The 8,278-nt window shown below is 40.9% G+C and overlaps 1 non-coding gene across 1 annotated transcript; it reads right to left on the reverse strand.

The window, feature by feature from the left end:
- Positions 1–4,563: 4,563 nt before the first annotated feature.
- On the reverse strand, positions 4,564–4,670 carry LOC114216879 (U6 spliceosomal RNA). The gene has a single exon (XR_003610853.1). It is a non-coding gene; the product is annotated as a U6 spliceosomal RNA (small nuclear RNA).
- Between the last annotated feature and the right edge of the window lie 3,608 nt (positions 4,671–8,278).

The following is an 8,278-nucleotide window of genomic DNA, read 5'->3' on the forward strand; positions in this document are numbered from 1 at the left end:
GTATTGTATAGGCGAATGTAGTTTCTATCAACAGGAGTATTGTGATCGTTGTAAAACCAGTTGAGCAATACAGCATATGCCAATAGGCAGGTGTTTAAAAAATAAGGCAATTTGTCATTAAAGATCATAAACGAGTTATACAATCAGGTGGATATTTAAGAATATAGATTTTTTTCCAAAGGCAAGCAACAATGGAGTATGTATTGTGAGGGTTATCAATAAAGAGAGATTTTTTTGAGAGAGTGCATGTGTGCAAGGGGAGGAGAGGGGCAGAGGGAGAGGAAGAGAGAGAATCTTAAGCAGGCTCCATGTCCAGGCAGAGCCCAACATGGGGCTCGGTCCCATGACCCCGAGATCATGACCTGAGCTGAAATCAGGAGTCAGATCCATAACCAACTGAGCCACCCAGACGCCCCAATAGAGATTTTTAAACAGGGGTTATATATAGATTTATTTTACTAGTTTGTTATGTGCAAAATATCATTAGCGTTTGTGCTATTCTTTAGTTTTTTTATAATTCCAATTTTAATAAATGTACTAACAAATCAAAAAAATAAAACCTATGTGTTTCAAAAATAAATAAATAAATAAATAGGGGTTATAATAAGAAATACTCCAATGGGGGTGGCTGGCTGGCTCGGTGGGAAGAGCATGGGACTCTTCATCTCAGGGTCATGAGTTTGAGCCCCATGTTGGGTATAGAGATTACTTAAATAAAAATAAAACTTAAAAAAAAAAAAAGTGGGCTCCTGGGTGGCTCAGTGGTTAAGCATCCAACTCTTGATTTCAGCTCAGGTCATGATTTCGGGTTTGGGAGATTGAGCTCCCTTGCCGGGCTCTGCACTGGGCATGGAGCCTGCTTTAGATTCTCTCTCCCTCTCCCTCTGCCCCTCCTCCCCTTCTCTCTTTCTCTCTAAAAAAAAAAAAAAGAAAGAAAGAAAAAGAAATATGCCAATGGCTGTTTATGAATAAGATTTCTTAATGTCAGACACCTATGGTGATATGTCAATGGTTTTTACTTCTCAGTGGGGAGATGTGTCAAGAGGGGTTGTAAATAGAGGTATTTTAACAGGTATTTTTGAATGGAGTGTTTTTTTTCCCAAGAGGTTAATGGATGAAAGATTTGCCATTGGGTAGGTATTTATGAAAGGGGGGATTTACCAATGGGAATCATAAAATGGAGATATGCCAGTGGGATACTCATGAATAAGTAGCTAGCACAAAAGTGGCTGCAGTAGGCAGAATTCTGAGAATGACCCCCAATATTCCTATCACCCTTACATAAACTCCTCCCCTTGAATGTGGGTGGAACCTGTGAATATGAAGACATGTAACTCCATGATTGTATTACATTAAGTAGCAAAAGGGATCTTGCAAATGAAATTAAGGTTAATCAGCTGACCATAAAATAAGGAGATTATCCAGATGAGCCTAATCTAATTAAGCACAGGCACCCTTCAAAAATGCAATTTTCTCCTGCTGGTGGCATAAGAGGACATCAGAGAAACTGAAAGCATGAGAAACATTTGGCACGTCCTAATTGGCTTTGAAGACAAAGAGGCCCATGTGGTGAGGCATGCACCTGGCCTCTAAAAGCCGGGAACAACCCCTGGCTGAGCAAAGAAATGGGAACCTCAGTATTACAACTGCAAGAACCTGAATTCTGCCAATAACCTGAGTAAGGTTGGAAATGGATTTTTCCTGTGAGCCTCCAGATAAGAGTTCAGTGTGGTCAATTTTGGTTTTGTGAGACCATTAAACAGAGAATTCAGCCAAGCTCTCTTGAACTTTGGACCTACAGAACTGTGAGATAATACCTGGATGTTGTTTTGCTGCTAAGTTTGTGGAAATTTGTTACACAGCAATAGGAAACTAATAAAGTATTTGCCAGTTGGGTATTTATGAAATAGGGGATATGCCATAAAGAGAGGGGAATTTTCAAGGCAATTATTTGCCAACGGCTTGGGGATTTGTCATCTGCAATCTTGTCAACAGTTGAGATTTATAAACATGAGGATTTGTCTACAATGGGGACTGCAAAAGGGGAACTAACTGTTATGGGTTGAATTGTGTCCTCCAAAAAGGTACAGTGAAGCCCTAACTCCCCAGTACCTTAGAATGTGACCTTACTTGGAAATAGTTAACAGGAACATTATGACTTGGGGGGATGGTTGTCCTCAGAAGTCTTTGAAAACACTGGTATTTGCCAGTGTGGGTATTTACACACTAGAAATTAGTGTATGAGCATCATTATCAGAAAAAAGACATTACAAATGAGCATTTTAATATTTGTAATGTTTTGGGGAGAGACCATCCAAATCATGAGTTAAATTAAAAGTGCCAGCGTGCATGAAATTATTATTCCTAGTATTATACATTATTTCTAATATTATAAATTATCATTCCTAATAAAACATTATTTGCAATACTATAAGTAATTTACTAGGATTTATCACTACTAAGTTATAAATTATGTTTACTGTTACTACTCATAATAATAAGTAATACTTGGGGCACCTGGGTGGCTCAGTGGTTGGGTGTCTGCCTTCGGCTCAGGTCATGATCCCGGGGTCCTGGGATCGAGCCCCGCATCAGGCTCCCTGCTCAGCGCGAAGCCTGCTTCTCCCTCTCCCACTCCCCCTGCTTGTGTTCCTGCTCTCACTGTGTCTTTCTCTGTCAAATAAATAAATAAAACCTTTTAAAAAAAATAATAAGTGATACAGAGAGCTGACTAGGTGCCTGGCATTGTTTTAAGCACTTTATATATATGACTTCATTTAATATTCACACTGTTCCTATGAGTTAGGCATTATTTTTAATCCCCATTTTACAGATGTAAAAACTAAGGCATAGAGAGATAATTGGATTTCCCCAAGGACACACAGCTAGGACAAGGAAAAGGTAGGATTTTTTAGTCAAAATTGTAAGCAGACACTAATTAAAATGTTTTTCTTTTAAAAAAAAATTACAAGGACTGAAATTTTAAAATACTGACCTAGTTAAAATCTTTTTTATTTTTGTAATATTTTTTCTTTTAAAACATTATTGAGGTGTAATTCACATACAATAAAATTTATCCATTTAGGGGCACCTGGGTGGCTCAGTCGTTAGGCATCTGCCTTCAGCTCAGGTCATGATCCCAGGGTACTGGGATCGAGCCCCACATCAGGCTCCCTCCTTGGGGGGAGGCCTGCTTCTCCCTCTCCCTCTCCCACTCCCGCTGCTTGTGTTCCTGCTCTCACTATCTCTGTCTCTGTCAAATAAATAAATAAAATATTTTTTTAAAAAATTTATCTATTTAATGTGACAATTAAATTAATTTTAGTATTTTCACAAAGTTGCACAACCATCACAATAGAATTTTAGAATATCTTCATCATCCCAAAGAAGATACCCTGTACCCATTAGCAGTCTACTCTCCATTGCTCCCACCTCCTCCCACCCCAGCCATAGACAACCACTAATCTACTTTCTGTCTCCACAGTTTTGCCTATTCTGGACATTTCATATAAATGGAGTCATGGTCTTTTGTGACGGACTTCTTTCAAGTAATATTTTCAAACTTCATGCATGTTGTAGCAGTATCAGTACATCATTCAGTTTGATTAATGAAGAATATTCCATTGTATGGATATACCATATTTTGATTATCCATTCATCCGTCAAAGGACATTTATGTTGTTTCCACTTTGGGGTGATTATGAATAATGTTGCTGTGAACATTTGTGCAAAAGTTTTTATATGGACAGGTTTTCATTTCTCTGCGTGGATACCCAGGATTGAAATTCCTGAATCATATGGTAACTCTGTTTAACATTTTTGAGAAACTTTCAAACTGTTTTCCAAAATGGCTGCACCATATTATGTTCCACCAGCAATGTAAAGTGGGTTCAATTTTTCCACATCCTCACCAACATTTGTTGTTGTCTGTACTTTTTTTTCCTAGCCATACTAGTACGTGTGAAGTGCTATCTCATTGTGGTATTTTTTTTCATTGTGGTTTTGATCTCCATTTCCCTGATGCCTAATGATGTTGAACAGTTTTTCATGTGCTTAGGCCATTTCTATATCTCATTTGGAGAAATGTCTATTCAGATCCTTTGCCCATTTTTAAGTTGGGTTATTTATGTTTTTATTATTGAGTCATAAGAGTTCTTTATATATTCTGGATAAAGGATATGTGATTTGGAAATGCTTTCTCCCACTCTGGGTTAACTTTTTACTTTCTTGACAGTATTATTTGTAGAACAAAAGTTGTTAATTTTGATGAAATCCAATTTATCTGTTTGTTTTATAGTGTGTGCTTTTGATGTTGTATCTAAGAAACCATGAAGGGACAGGATTTGAATACAGATTTGGCTCCAGCATTTGTGTTCTCCATTACACTACATTACCTGTCTAGAAATTAAATCACTGTTACTAATATTACACATGAAGTTATTATTATGTGTTTTGTGGTTTTTATTGTTATGTTAATCACCATACATTACATCATTAGTTTTTGATGTAGTGTTCCATGATTCATTGTTTGCGTATAACACCCAGTATTCCGTGTAGTACATGAAAAATATGGAACGCTTCATGAATTTGCGTGTCATCCTTGTGCAGGGGCCATGCTAATCTTCTCTGTATCATTCTAATTTTAGTATATATGCTGCCGAAGTGAGCACTGTGTTTTGTGTTTTGACCTGAAAAAATATATCCATCAATCATCCTCCAACCCGAGCACAAACTTCAGAAGGATTCTGGGTAGGGACTGCGAGGCCCATTTTTTTAGGGAGAAGTATTGGGACTCAGTGGAGGGAAGGGCCGGCCCCGAGGCCACCCATTGAACTGGACCCCCCCTTGCTGTACACTTCACAGGGCTGTCACCCCCCACCTGCTTCCTCTCAGCCATCAGTCTCTCCCAAGCAGAGATTCACACACAGACACATGGAATGCTGGGGTGGAGGGTAACTCACTTTACTCACTTTAGTGGATTTTCTAGAAGGGTAACGGGAGGAAATGTAGTGAACCCAGGACTACAGATAGCCTGCCAGGAGCCACACAAGGACTCTGAAGTAGGAAGCCTCTCCTTAAGGTATGCTTCTCCAGGCAGCACAACTAAAGGGAACTACCTGGAAGGAAGGTGCTCCCTCTGCAGTCTGAAATTCCTTGCTGTTTAATACCCCCAGCCACATCCAATGTATACAACAGTCCTTGGTGTTGAGAAACAGCTGGATAAACCAGAAAATGAGCAGGTGTGAACATACCTAGGGCTGAGGTTAACAACTGGGAGAGTAAGGTAAATTATTCTAGGCACTGGGGAAAAACCAGAAGCAGCAGGAACAGTCTGTGGTTCCAGACAATAGCCAGGGCTGAGGAAATATTCCAGGACACTAGAAAACAGCTATAGGGACAGGAAACAGTCACTGCAGTGATGTGAAACAGTCAGAGACTATCAAACAGCCAGAGGGACAGAACAGTCCTTATAGTTAGAGGATAGCCATAGAAACTCTAGAACGGCCAAATGGAAGTCATTCCTAAATGTTATGCAATAGCCAGAAATACCTAGGAGACAGCCAGAGAGATAAGGGAACAGTCTCAGGCTGAAGGAATAGCCAGAGAAACAAGGAAACAGCTGGAGGGACAAAGGGACAATATCTGGACCTGAGCAACAGCAGAATCATCAAACATCTGGAGAGACCACAAAACAGTCCTTGTATTTGGAAGATAATCAGAAGGACTGCAGAACAGCCAGGGCAACAGAGGATAGACCCTAAGGATCAGACCACAGCAAAGAAAAAAAAAAAAAGACCAAGGAATAAGCTCTGAAGTACAAGGAACAGGAAAATAAAATAGCAGTCTGAGGGACTGGGGAACCACCAGAGCCAAAGGAAAAATTGCAAGGACTGAAACAATAGCCAACAAACCAACATATGGAGCTCAGGGAACAATGGCTGGTCCTGATATACGGTCATCAGAAACTGGGGAGTAATCCCAGAGAGCAAAGACACTATACTTATGACTAGTGGGAATTCAACAGACAGTCATGGGAGCTAATACAGTGCCAGCAGGCATAGCTAGGGGGGACGACTGGGAGTCAAAGACACTGTATCGGTGGCTAATACAGGACCATCTGAACCATGAAGGGCTCTAATGTAGCATAGGCTCTAATGAGTTCCAAGCATTATGATGAGGTTCATACCAATACACAGTACCAGGGAATAATGAGGACCAGCATCCACAGGGATAGGGGTAGTAAATGAACTGATGCTGAGGTAGAGACAAAACCACTTTAGTGGTGGTTAATGGCTAATCAGCAGAGTGACTAAGGGCCAAGGGCTGATTTTTTAATGATCAAAAACACTGTATTTGTGACCGATATTGGTAGAGAGTGATGACACTAATACAGGGTCAACAACAGATGCCATGACTGAGAAGCATGAGGCAAAGATTAAACTAATGAACAGTCAGTGTTGAGGCTAATATGATGTTAGCATGCACAGTGATGAACTCTAATGTATGGTCAACACACATTCTGCCAGGGCATCATCGCATTCTGACGCTGTATTAGTGGCTAATGAGGGATCAGCAGGAACAGTGATGGGGGTTCATGCAGTCACAAGCACCCTGATTGGAACTCAGGAGGGTCAAAGACACTGTAGTTATGGCTAAAGGGTGATCAGCAAAGTGGGGCTAATGTGGAAACAGCAGATACTGTACTGGAAGTTCATGGAAGTTAGTCTCAGCTCTTGTGGCTAATTGGGGATCAGCAGACAGCGGGATGGTAGCTAAGTAGGATCTGCAAATACATTGCTGGGGCCTCATGGGTGTCAAAGAAACTACTATTGGCTAATGGAGGATCAACAGACACCACAATAGGGGCTAATGTGGAGTCAGCAGACTTTACTGAGGCTTCAACTGGTCAAAGACACAATATTAGTGGTTAAAGGGAGGAGATTTAGCAGAAACAATGATTTGACTACGTAAAGACGAAAACAATGATTTGACTACGTAAAGACGAAAAACATGGTGATGCATCCTCAAGGAGTTCATACTCTGCCAATGGCTAATAAATCGAAAAACACTTTGGGGTGCCTGGGTGGCACAGTTGGTTAAACTTCTGACTCAGTTTTGGCTCAGCTAGTGATCTTAGGGTCATGAGATTGAGCCCCGTGTCAGGCTCCATGCTCAGCACAGAGTCTGCTTAAGATTCTCTCTTCCTCTCCCTCTCCCCACTGTGCTCACACTCTCTCTCCCTCTCTAATAAATAAATAAATCTTTAAAAATCAATCAATAAGGGACCCCTCGGTGGCTCAGTTGTTTAGGCATCTGTCTTCAGCTCGGGTCATGATCCCCGGACCCTGGGATAGAGCCCCATGTCTGGCTCTTTGCTCAGCAGGGAGCCTGCTTCTCCCTCTCCTGCCTGCCGTTCCCCCTGCTTGTGTGCTCTCTTTGTCAAATAAATAAAACCTTTTTAAAAAATCAATCAATCAATCAAAAGACACTGGTGTATGGTCAGCAGTAGGCTATAGTGTAGGGTCAGAAGACACAGTGATGGGGGCTATTTTAAGCAGACACCACTGGGTCTCAAGGTTAAAAATCTTGAAGCTTGGTAAACAGGGGATTGAAAGACAGAGTGACAAGGTCATCTGAGTTCTGCAGATATTCTACTGGGGCTCAGAAGGATCAAATTCACCACACTGGTGGATAACTGGGGAACAGCAGATGGATACTAGTGCAATTGCGCTATGCTATGGGTTCATGGGGGGTCAGACACTGACTATTGGTGGTAATAAACATCACCATAATGATAGCATCCAATGTAGGATTAGCAGACACTGTGATTAGAACACATTGGGTTGAATATATCATATGGTAGCCAAGGTCAACAGACACTACATTAGGTCTAAAGGAAGGTGACAAGACACATTACTGTGAATTAATGGGAGGTCAGCAGTCACCATGCTGAATCTAAAGGAAGGCAAAAAAAAACCCCATGATATTGAGTTAATGGAAGATCATCAGTGATGAAGCTAGAGGCTAAAGGGATGAAAAGACACCCTGCTGTGAGCAAACGGGTCAGCAAAAATTGTAATGGCAGCTAAAAGGGGTGGTGAGACACGATGCTATGAGCTAATGCGGAGTCAGCAGATTTTGCTGGAGCAAAAGGTTTTGATAAGACAAGATATTGTGAGCTGATGGTAGGTCATCGTACAGACACTGTGCTCTAGGCTAATAGAAGTGAAAAGAAGTGCTCTAAGTTAATGGGGTATTAGTAGACACCATGCTGACA

Source organism: Eumetopias jubatus, unplaced genomic scaffold (assembly GCF_037043125.1).
Source record: "Eumetopias jubatus isolate StellerSeaLion01/CBP00866 unplaced genomic scaffold, mEumJub1_p1.0 scaffold_11, whole genome shotgun sequence".
NCBI lineage: Eukaryota > Metazoa > Chordata > Mammalia > Carnivora > Otariidae > Eumetopias > Eumetopias jubatus.